At 59.4% G+C, this 11,592-nt stretch overlaps 1 long non-coding RNA gene across 1 annotated transcript; it reads left to right on the top strand.

The window, feature by feature from the left end:
- Positions 1–2,756: 2,756 nt before the first annotated feature.
- Positions 2,757–4,176, top strand: LOC108446138. Its single transcript, XR_001861254.1, has 2 exons — positions 2,757–2,923; positions 3,929–4,176. It is a non-coding gene; the product is annotated as an uncharacterized LOC108446138 (long non-coding RNA).
- The last annotated feature ends 7,416 nt before the right edge of the window (positions 4,177–11,592 follow it).

Genomic DNA, 11,592 nt, shown 5'->3' with positions numbered 1-11,592 from the left:
CTGGCGCCTTGGGAAGCTCTGCGGGAATGGAGCCGAGAGCCCGGGGGGAGCAGCCAGCAGCGGGGAGCCCGCCCGGCCGGGAAAGGTCCGGGCTGAAGTTCCGGTTTTGCCTGATTCGGAGCGAGGACTTTGAGCGGAGGCTCCAATATCCCGGCCTGGGGTGAGCGCCGGGGTGTGCCCGGCTCATGCCACAGCCGGTCCCGGTGGCACCAACAGGGACACGTTCCCAGGGCCTCTGAGCACGGGGAACTCACTCGGTGGGGCTGGGAACTGCTGGGCCAAGGGGCGGATCTGGGGGGACCTGACCCCTCCTGAGCTCACCCGGGTGCGAGGGATGCTCTGAAGGAAAACCCCGAACCTCTCTGCTGAATCACCACAGGCTGGGCCCCGATTTCGGTAGCCCAAGCCGGTTGTGCTTGGCCACAGGTGAGGCCCATCCTGCTGCTGCACATGGGATGTTCCAGTGCCAGGAGGAATCCGAGCGGGCTCCGTGACGTTCCTGTTGCTCCAGCCTGGAACCGGGCTGGAGGTGCAGTGACGCTCCCACATCCCTCCCTTCCCTGCACATCAGCCCCTGGGGGAGTTCGTTCGCCTCCTTCTCCCTCACCTGCTCGGGAATCTCTTCCTGCCCCGAGTTTTCCTTTCCTGCCTGCGCCGCGCGGGGCCAGCGGCGCTGACGCAGCGCTCAGGAATTCTCCGGGCAGCCGGCGGCACATCTGGGCTTGTCCCGGGCACGGAGCTGCGGGGCTGCGGCCGGGTCAGGTATGCGGGGAGGGAGGGTCCCCCGAGCCGGAACAGGATCCCCTGTTCAGCACAGGATCCCCATCCCGGCACAGGATCCCTATCCCAGTACAGCATCCCCATCCCGGCTCGCTGACGCAGCGCTCAGGAATTCTCCGGGCAGCCGGCGGCACATCTGGGCTTGTCCCGGGCACGGAGCTGCGGGGCTGCGGCCGGGTCAGGTATGCGGGGAGGGAGGGTCCCCCGAGCCGGAACAGGATCCCCTGTTCAGCACAGGATCCCCATCCCGGCACAGGATCCCTATCCCAGTACAGCATCCCCATCCCGGCTCAGGATCCCCACTCCAGCACAGGATCCCCATCCCGGCACAGGATCCCTATCCCAGCACAGGATCCCCATCCCAGCACAGGATCCCCATCCCGGCACAGGATCCCCTGTTCGGCACAGGATCCCCATTCCGGCTCAGGATCCCTATCCCAGCACAGGATCCCCATTCCGGCACAGGATCCCCATCCCAGCACAGGATCCCCATCCCGGCACAGGATCCCCTGTTCGGCACAGGATCCCCATTCCGGCTCAGGATCCCTATCCCAGCACAGGATCCCCATTCTGGCACAGGATCCCCATCCCAGCACAGGATCCCCATCCCGGCACAGGATCCCCTGTTCGGCACAGGATCCCCATTCCGGCTCAGGATCCCTATCCCAGCACAGGATCCCCATTCCGGCACAGGATCCCCATCCCAGCACAGGATCCCCATCCCGGCACAGGATCCCCACTCCAGCACAGGATCCCCATCACGGCACAGGATCCCCATTCCGGCACAGGATCCCTGTCCCAGTACAGGATCCCCATTCCAGCACAGGATCCCCATTCCGGCACAGGATCCCCGTCCCAGCACAGGATCCCCATCCCGGCACAGGATCCCCACTCCAGCACAGGATCCCCATCACGGCACAGGATCCCCATTCTGGCACAGGATCCCCGTCCCAGCACAGCATCCCCGTCCCAGCACAGGATCCCCATCCCAGCACAGGATCCCCATCCCGGCACAGGATCCCCGTCCCAGCACAGGATCCCCATTCCGGCACAGGATCCCCTGTTCAGCACAGGATCCCTATCCCAGTACAGCATCCCCATCCCAGCACAGCATCCCCACTCCAGCACAGTATCCCCATCCCAGCACAGGATCCCCAAGACCCGTGTCTGCTCCAGGCAGGAGGGAATGGGCTGGGGAGCGCTGGAGTCCCAGGATGAGCCGGCACAGCACAGAGTTCCTGGCAGCCGTTCTCTCCCCAAAATCCGCCTGGGAAACCCCGCTGGGCGCAGCCAGCCCTGCACGCACACAGGGAGAGGGGGGCGAGTCCAGCAGGACCCCCGGCAACGAGAGGATTCCAGGCCTCAGGGACAGGGACTAAACCACACCGGGCTGGTGGGTGCCCGTGCGGTTCGGATGGTGTCCCATGGGATTGGGATGGTGTCCCACGGGACCGAGATCCCGTCCCATGGATGGAGCTCCAGCCTTTGGCACGGCTCAGGAGCGCAGCCAGGGCCGGGCACCGGGATTTGCTCCGCTCCCCCCGTGGGAGCCGGGCCAGCAGCCCAGGAACGGGCGGGAGGCGTGACCCCAATCCCGGCCCTCCGCTCCCGGTGATTGCCAGGAGCGGGAATGGTCCTGCGGGGGTGGAGCGGCGTTGGAGCCAGGCACGGAGCGCAGGCTGTGATTTATGGCGCTGCGCTCGGCAGACGAGATCCGCCCCCTGCCTCTGCTAATGCCGGCTCCTGGCAGCTCCCGCGGCCTCTGCTGAGCTGAGCAGCGCTCCCACAATCCCGCGGCTGGAATCTGCTATTTTGGGAGCTCCGAACTGAAGGGAGGAAGAGGAAGGAGAGAGGAGAGGGAGAGGGAGAGGAAGGAGGAGGAGGAGGAGGAGGAGAAGGAGAAAGAGGAGAAAAAGGAGAAAAGAGAGGGGAAAAGGAGGAGGAAGAGACGATGGAGGAGGAGGAGAAGAAGAAAGAGAAGAAGAGGGAGAAAGAAGTAGAAAGGGAAGGAGGAGGAGGAGGAGGACAAGGAGAAGGAGAGGAAGGAGAAAGTGGATTTATGTGAGCACAGAGAGGGTTTAGCTCAGGGGGAAAAGGCACAGAAGACGATGATTCATTTTCAGCAGAGTTCGGTGTTTCTATGGTAAGTCACAGCCGGGGAGGCCCAGCCAAGGAGGGACCCGCACCAGCTGGGCCAGCGGCCGGAGCCGCAGCTTTCCAGGAATCCTCTGGGCTTGGGCAGGGCCAGGAGCTCAGGAGCTCCGCCACCATGGGAGGGCAGAGCCCTGCGGTGTCCCCTGGCTGTCCCTGAGGATGTGCTTGGCTCCTCCTGGGCTGGAATTCGCCCTCCCCGGCTGCCCCATCCCATCCCATCCCATCCCGGTCGTGTCCACACTCGCCCTGGGTGCCGCGTCCTCCCCCGCAGCTGGCTCCGACGCCGCCGTGCTGCTTCACCTCCCGAGTCACCTGGAAGCCTTCCCAGGGCAAGGGAGCCCCGGAGAGAAACTGGAAAGGATCGTGGTGGAGGTTTGGGTTCTTGAGCGTGGGGCGAAGGCCAGGCTCTGAAATGCCCCCCAGAATCCTCTTGGATCTCCCTGTGGTGGGAGCCGACCCGTTGTGAAAATCCCCCTGCAAACATTCCCAGCTTTTAAGAGAGCCTAGAAATCCGTCCAGCAAAACCCAACCAGAAAAATTCCCAATAATCCACTTTTTGTACTTTCGCTGCAAAGAGGGGGTGGAACACCCGGGATTTGCTTTCCTGGAGGGAGCTCGGGCAGGGAAATGTTCCCCGGCCTCGCTCACGTCCGGCGCCTCCAGGAGCGGCCCAGGTGAGTCCCTCCCTCATCCCTTCCACCCCTTCCTTAATCCCCCTGGACACAGCCCTAAGTGGATTTGCATGGATACATGGAATAAAATCCCTTATATTTAAGGATAAAGAAAAAAGCAGAAATGACAAGGCCAGGATTTCCCCCCCCCCTCCCTTTTTTCCCCCCCTTTTTTCCCTACTGCCAGATTATTTACAAATCCATTGAAATTGGATAGAACTCGGTCCATGCTCGTTTGCTGCTCGGGAGGGAATTACAAGATAATCAGATCAGTGATAAAAGCGAGAAGTAGGTGTGTATTTAATGACTTTTTCCCCCCACAGAGCCATGAGGGAAGATTGGAGGAGCAAGGAAAGGCTGGAAAAGGAAACGGAGCCCTGAGAAGCAGCTCAGGTTCCAACCCCAGCCATTCGAGCAGCAGAAAAAAAACCCCAAACCTTCAAAAGGTCATGAGAAAATCCAATCCCATCCCAACTCAAAGGCAGATTGATATTTCCTCTTCCACTTCTGGGATTCATCCCTGCCTTTCCTATTAAAATTAATGCTGGGAGCGCGTCCCGGCTCCTGGGCAGCTCCTCAGCCTCTTCCTTTGATCGGTGCTGAAGCAGAGACAAGCCCCAAACACGTCCCCAGAGCTCAGAGCAGCGTCGGCTCCGCGCTTTGACAGAGCAGCTTCCTCCGGAATGGGAACAGGGATGAGCTGGGTGCTCCCCGGGATCGCTCTGGAGACCCCCAGCACCCTGGGAGTGTTCCCCATCTAATCCAGCTCCAACCCAACCAGGAATTCCTCCCGTCAGAAAGAGGAGATGGAAAATTTGGGGCAAAAGGCAAACGCAGAGCCCGGATGTTTTATCCGTGAGAGGAAATGCTCCAAATGCTGCTCCAAAATCGTGCTCCAAATGCTGCCCCTGGTGTGGGGAGGGAGCTGAGGGGTGGAGCAAAGGGGGAAGGTGAGGAGGGGTCCCAGAGTGCAGGAGGGAGCTGGAGTCACACCTGGGGTGAGAAACGGGAATATCAGTGGATGGAATATCCCAAAATCTGTGTGTCCCCATCCAGGCGTCACATCTGGGGTCAGAAACGGGAATATCAGTGGATGGAATATCCCAAAATCTCTGTGTCCCGATCCAGGCATCACATCTGGGGTCAGAAACGAGAATATCAGTGGATGAAATATCCCAGCCCTGGTGCTGTTCCAATCCAGGGGCTCTGGAGCAGAAGTTTTCTCTCCTTTTCCTCCTCATCCTCCTCCTCCTCCTCCTCCCATTACTCACCACTTACGCAATGTTTATCTCCCAACCAGTTGGGCAGCAGAAAACTGCTCTGTTCTGCTGGAAAAGCCGAGCCTGGCTGACTCTGCCCACCGGGGATTCCCCCCCTGGAAGCCACAGGCCGCCTTCCTTCTCCTTTCCAGGGAAAAGGGCCTGGATCCCCCCTGGGATGTTCAGTTCTCTCCCCAGCTCCGTTTCCTCCTGCTCCATCGGCCTCCAGATCCAAACCCTGCTCAATAATTCAGCAGAGCTGCTGAGCTCCAGCAGTAAATAATTCATCCTGGAGTTGGAGGAGGGAATTGTGCTTCCATCACCCTCCGGAGCGGGGCCGGGGCTCCGCCAGCGCCTCCCAGGGCAAAGCTTCTCTGTGATCCAGGGTGCTCCCGGTGGGAAACGCGGCCGTGCCGAGGGCTTGGGAGGGAGGAGAATCCCACCAAGGGTCCCTCACTCCTCCCTGTCTGTGGTTTCCTGAAGGCCTCACCCCAGAATTCCCAGGAATGGGGGGAAAAGGGGAAAGCGTGGGGGTGTGGGGGGTGGAATGTGCCCCAGGAGGGACAGCACCCTTCCAGGACAGCCGACATTCCTGATTCTCCCCCTTTCCCTTGGGATATTTGGGATCTTGCCGTGGGTTGGGCGGCCTGGGTGGGGCTGGGGGAGGATTCTTGGGGGAAAGGGGCCAGGGTGGCCGTGGGGGGGTCAGGGCTATGTGGAACCCCCGGTGTTGGTGTTTTCCAACCCCTTTCTCGGCCCTGTCTCCCGCAGGGAATGGTGCTCCAAGCCCTTCTGCCTCTCCTGGAATATCCTGCCAAGAGATTTTGGGCAGCAGCATCCCCCAGTCCTTCCGCCCCAACCCACACCAATCCCTGGGGAGGAGCACATCCCGCTGGCATCCCACGTGCGGAGCAGGAAGGGAGATTTTCCCTGGGTTGTTTTTTTTTTGGGAATGTTCCCCAGGGAATGGCTCACACCCTCCCAGGACCCCCTGAGCCCCGGCGGGGTGACGCCGGTGTCGGCCCAGCTGCCACCGTCCCCACCCGGCTGCAAATCCCGGCCTTTATTGTGATAATTCCCAACGCTGAAAATCAAATTATCCCGGCCCACATAAGGCCGAGCCCCACACTGGGGAGGAAGGATTTGGGAAAGGAGCCCTTTATCACCGGGATGCAGAGGAGGAGGGACAGGGAATGCAGGGATTTGGGGGGGTTTGTGCAGCCTGTGGAGAGCGGGATTGCAGCCTGGGAAAACAAAGAGGGCCTGGGCAGCGTGAGGGGATAATGAGATTTATTCTCCTTTTTCACCCCCATTTCCTCCACTCTCAGCCCAGTGTGAGCCTCCAGCTGCATTTCTCACCCTCCCTGAGCCAGGAGCTCCCGGCACATTTTTGGGAATCAGTTTAACTCCGACTGCATCCAGAGTCCCGCAGGCAGCAGGAAAAGGGTTGGGATTGGGATTGGGGTTGGGATTGGGATTGGGATTCTGCCCCTCTGCCCCCTCAGGTGAGGCTCCACCTGCAGAGCTGCCCCAGGGAGAGGGGCACAGGGAGGACCTGGAGCTGCTGGAGAGAGCCTGGAGGAGGCTCCGGGATGGGATCCAAGGGATGGAGCAGCTCTGCCAGGAGGAGAGGCTGGGAGAACTGGGACTGTTCACCTGGAGAAGGGAAGGCTCCAGGGAGAGCTCAGAGCCCCTTGCAGGGCCTAAAGGGGCTCCAGGAGAGCTGGAGAGGGACTGGGGACAAGGCATGGAGGACACAGGGAACAGCTTCCCACTGGGAAAGGGGAGATTTGGGTGGGATATTGGGAAGGAATTCCTGTCTGGGAGGGTGGGGAGGGTCTGGGCTGGAATTCCCAGAGGAGCTGTGGCTGCCCCTGGATCCCTGGCAGTGCCCAAGGCCAGGTTGGAGCAGCCTGGCACAGTGGGAGACATCCCTGGGTTGGAACTGGATGAGTTTTAAGCCCTTCCCACCCCATTCCCAGCTCTCTCCGTGCGGGATGAAATCCCAGTGCCGCTGAGCCCAGCAGCCCCAGCCCCTGGAGCACCCGCTGAGCTGGAGAAGAGCTCTGGAAATGAGCTTTCATCCCAGCTCAACCACAGGATGTGGAAATTGGGTTAAAAGGCCCCGCGGGGATGATTCGGGGGCTGGAGCAGAGCTCGGAGCGGGAGCATCCCGAGTTTCCTGTGGGAGAAGCGGGAGCTGGAGCCGGCAGAGTCTTTTTGGGGGGGGTCTGGGAGACTCCGGGGTTTGTTTACTTCCCTCGCCCGGCTGTGAAAAACCCATTTGGCTGCACTGTTGCAAATCCGAAGCCCTTAAAGCGACTTAAATCACTCCTAAACAGGAGCAGTAATTCCGGGATTTATTGAGCCGGGGGCTGCATAAACACGGATTTGAGCCGGTCCCACTAAATCAGAGCAAAACCCCGAGCAGATTTAATTCCCTGCTCATTCTCCAGAGCCCTTTAAGCTGGTTTCAGGTTGATTTAAGCCCAGCCTGGGCCGGGGGAGGCAGGAGAGCTGACACTCCCATCCCTGGGAATGGGGCATCTCCCAAAGTTCCTGTCCCAGCCCAATCCCAACACACCCGGACCTGCGCCTTTATTAAACAAACCAGGCCCAAAATCTTCCAAGGAAATGCCGTTTTTCCCCCCAAAATCCCATTCCAGCAGTCCCAGCTGCCGGGGCAGGAGGCTCAGAGCTGCTTTTTGGGGGATGCCAGGGGTGGGCAGGGTGGGGAGAGGGCAAGGAGGGAATTCCCGGCACCCGGAGAGCGCCCAGGGCAGTGGGATGATCCCATAAAACGGCTCCTGGGGTTTGGATTCAGGGGGAGAAGCGGCTCAGGGGATGTGTCCGGGAGCTGTGCTCCGCTCGGGATGCCACAAAAACAGGGATTTGGGAACTTTTTAAAACCTGGATAAGTGGATTTTTTACTCTGGGTAAGTGGGGGTTTTATTTACCCGGGAAAAATGGGGGAGTTTTACTGGGGAAAAGTGGGGGTTTCACTCTGGAAAAGCGGTTTTTACTCTCGAAAAGTCTGGGTTGTTTTTTTCTATTAACCTGGAAAAGGGGCTTTTCACTCTGGATAAGTGTTTTTATTTTTACTCTGGACAAGTGGGGTTTTTTAATCTGAGGAAGCAGTTTTTTACTCCGGAAAAGTGGCAGCTTTTCCCTCTGGACGAGCAGCTCTTTACCCTGGAAAAGCGGATTTTCCCCCTCTGGCTGAGCGGTTTTTTACTCTGGATAAGCGTTTTTCCCCTTGTACACCTGGGAGCAGCGGGAGCCGCGGGTCCGCCCGCGCTGCCTTTCCTTGTGCAGGCTCTTCCCGGCTGGAAGGAGCTGGGACGCAGCTCCCGGGATCCCTGGGTGCAGGACCCGCCTCGCCCGCCAGAGGCTGCTGGTGCCGTTTGGAACGGCCCGGAATTCCAGCCCCATCCTCTCCCGGATTCTCATTCCAAGGGATTCGCGGCGGTGCAACAGAGCCGGGACCGCGAGGAAAAAGTTGTTTCCCCCTCCAGGAGTGTGAGCGGCGGGTGTTCCCCAACGGAATGCTGCGGACAATCCCCGATCCCCTCCCGGGATCCCCCGATCCCTTTCCAGGATCTCCTCAATCCCTTTCCAGTATCCCGTGATGCTCTCCCAGGATCCCCTGATCCCATTCCAGGATCGCCCGATCCCCTCACAGGATCCCCTGATCCCTTTCCAGGATTCCCCGATCCCTTTCCAGGATCCCCTGATGCCCCCCCAGGATCCCCTGATCCCCTCCCAGGATCCCCCAATCCCATTCCAGGATCCCCCGATCCCTTTCCAGGATCCCCCTGATCCCTTTCCAGCATCTCCTTGATCCCTTTCCAGGATCTCCCCGATCCCTTTCCAGGATCCCCCAATCCCATTCCAGGATCCCCCAATCCCCTCACAGGATCTCCTCGATCCCTTTCCAGGATCCCCTGATGCCCCCCCAGCACCCCCTGATCCCTTTCCAGGATCCCCTGATCCCATTCCAGGATCCCCCAATCCCCTCACAGGATCCCCTGATTCCTTTTCAGGATCTCCCCAGTCCCTTTCCAGCATCTCCTCGATCCCTTTCCAGGATCTCCCCGATCCCTTTCCAGGATCCCCCAATCCCATTCCAGGATCCCCCAATCCCCTCACAGGATCTCCTCGATCCCTTTCCAGGATCTCCCCGATCCCTTTCCAGGATCCCCCAATCCCATTCCAGGATCTCCCAATCCCCTCCCGGGATCTCCTCGATCCCTTTCCAGGATCTCCCCGATCCCTTTCCAGGATCTCCCCAATCCCTTTCCAGGATCCCCTGATGCTCCCCCAGGATCCCCTGATCCCATTCCAGGATCCCCCAATCCCCTCACAGGATCTCCTCGATCCCTTTCCAGGATCTCCCCAATCCCATTCCAGGATCCGCTGATCCCATTCCAGGACAGATTCGGAGCAGTGACCTCAGCAATGTCCCGTGGCTGCCGTTGTCCCTTTCCAGCCTCGGGGACCCCAGACCCAGTAGGGGCCACCTCTGCTCCTTCCACGGGGATTTGTGGGATCACTCTTTTGGGGGCGAGAGCTCCAGATTCCAAACGCCGCTGGATTTGGGCTGATTTTCGCCATTTTCTGCCAGGTAGGGCCGGGCTGTAATTGCCGGGCCGTGGTTGATGCATTGCCATAGTTACCGTCGGCTCCGCTCCCTCAATGACGGGGGCTCCGTTCCTTCTCAGGTGGGAATTCAGCCCTGGAAACGCCGGATTTGTCCTGCCAGGGATTCGTCCTGCCAGGGATTCATCCTGCCCCGGATTCATCCTACCAGGGATTTATCCTGCCAGGGATTCATCCTGCCCCGGATTCATCCTACCAGGGATTCATCCTGCCAGGGATTCATCCTGCCCCGGATTCATCCTGCCGGGGATTCATCCTGCCAGGGATTCATCCTACCAGGGATTCATCCTGCCGGGAGCCAGGGTGCTTTGGCAGAGCAGTGCTTGGTGTTAATGAGTTTTCCCCCCAAGTTTTCCGCCCTCCCTTCTCCATTTCTGCACGCTTGGATCCCGCTTTTCCTGTTATCTCCAGAGGTTCCTGGGCAGAACCCACAAGCAGTGGGGTTATGGATTCCTCCTGCCCGGCAAGGAGTTCTTTTGGGGTTTTTTATGAGGTTTTTATTCCTTCAGTAATAAATCAAACTCCTGGTTTCGCTCCTGCTCACTCCCTGCCCTTGAATTCCCCCCTTTTCACCTGAGCTGAATTTTCATGGAGGTGTTTAATGCCCCTCTAATCCCTGGATTCCCAGGGGGGCACGAAAGCAGCTTTACAAACCCATAAATCCAGAAGGAGAAAGTGCGTTTTTATTATTCCTGTCGCCGTGAAAGTCCGAAAAAACCTGGCCTGATGTGAAGCATTCAAGAACAAATTTGCCCAGTGGTGCCACTTCCCGTGGAAAAGCTCTTGGAAAGGGATTTCCCGGGATGGGAGGAGCATCCCGAGGCTGGGGATGTCATGCAGGGGTGTCAGTGGGGTTCACCCAGCCGGGCTGAGGGGTCAGCCAACCGGGTTTGGGGTCTCTCATATGTATTTGGGGTCACCCAGCCGGGTTTGGGGTCACTGTGGCCTCTGTGCCGGGCAGAACAGAGCCCCTGTTCTCCACCCCTCTTCCTCTGCCCTCCCGTCTGCCCTTCCTCGGATTCCGCCCCGTCGGGAAGAGCCTTTCCCGGGATCTCTGGGGGGTGCTGGCGCTCGGCCCAGGGGCAGCCGGGGTTTTTGGGAAGCCGGGAATTGCGGGAATTGCGGGATTGGGCCGGGAGCAGCGCTAGATGGCAGGAGTCAGTCGCGCGCAGGGAGGGATGAGCTCCTCTGCCCCTGGAATCGTGCTCCGGGCTGGAATTCTGCCAGCTCACCCCGAGGATGCGCTGAAGCGGCCAAAATCCCTCCTCCAGCCGGATTCCAGGACTCCGCATCCCGCCTTTGCCTCAATCCGTGCTCGAGAATGGGGGGATTTGGGAGGCTTTGCAAGCCGGGGTTGTATCCACGCGGAGAATCCGGACTGGGATCCGGGACGTGCTCGGGCTGCTGCTTGGGGTGGGGGTGCTGTGGATTTGGGATCATCTGGGGCATGTTTTAGTCGAGATCAGTAGCTGGGAATGCCTGGAGAGCCTCAGCTGGGCATTCCCGAGGGTTGGAATAGCAGGAATTTTCACAAGCAGCCCCAACCTCCACTGAGCTGTCCTTCTGCAGCTCAATAAATTTAGGGATTCAATCCTCCCCTCTCCAAGTTGGAGAAAAACCAGGATCCAGAGTGCTGGATCCAGGGCCGAGTGCATCTGAGGCATCCCCAGCCCGTTCCCTTTCCTCCCCAGCCCACGGCTCAGCCAAGCATCCATTTGAGAGAGGCCCAGGGAAGCGTTTCCATTGCTCTGAGTCTCGTTAGAACTTTTTCCTGGCTGAGGCTCGGCTTTTAGGGCTGCTGGCAGCAGCTGTCACTTTTCCCAACCCTAATGGTGCTCCCTCTGGAGCCTGAGCCGCCGCTCCGGAGCTCTCCGTGGCGTTTGTGTGATTTTATCGGGCCCCAGAGCAGAGTGAGAGGCAGCTGATGCAAAATCAATCTCTGGAACACCTGAAAGACAGCGGAGATCGGTGCCAAACGTTGTAGCGACAACAGAAGAAACGATTCCCACTCCGGTTCCTCGCCGTGGGAATCTCTGCTGGGATGGGGATGAGGAGCGGAGGAGATTGGA

The sequence above is a fragment of the Corvus brachyrhynchos genome, unplaced genomic scaffold (assembly GCF_000691975.1).
Source record: "Corvus brachyrhynchos isolate BGI_N302 unplaced genomic scaffold, ASM69197v1 scaffold150, whole genome shotgun sequence".
In the NCBI taxonomy this organism is placed as follows: Eukaryota; Metazoa; Chordata; class Aves; order Passeriformes; family Corvidae; genus Corvus; species Corvus brachyrhynchos.
The sequence above is the reverse complement of the archived record's forward strand: the minus strand, read 5'-3'. Positions and strand labels throughout refer to the sequence as shown.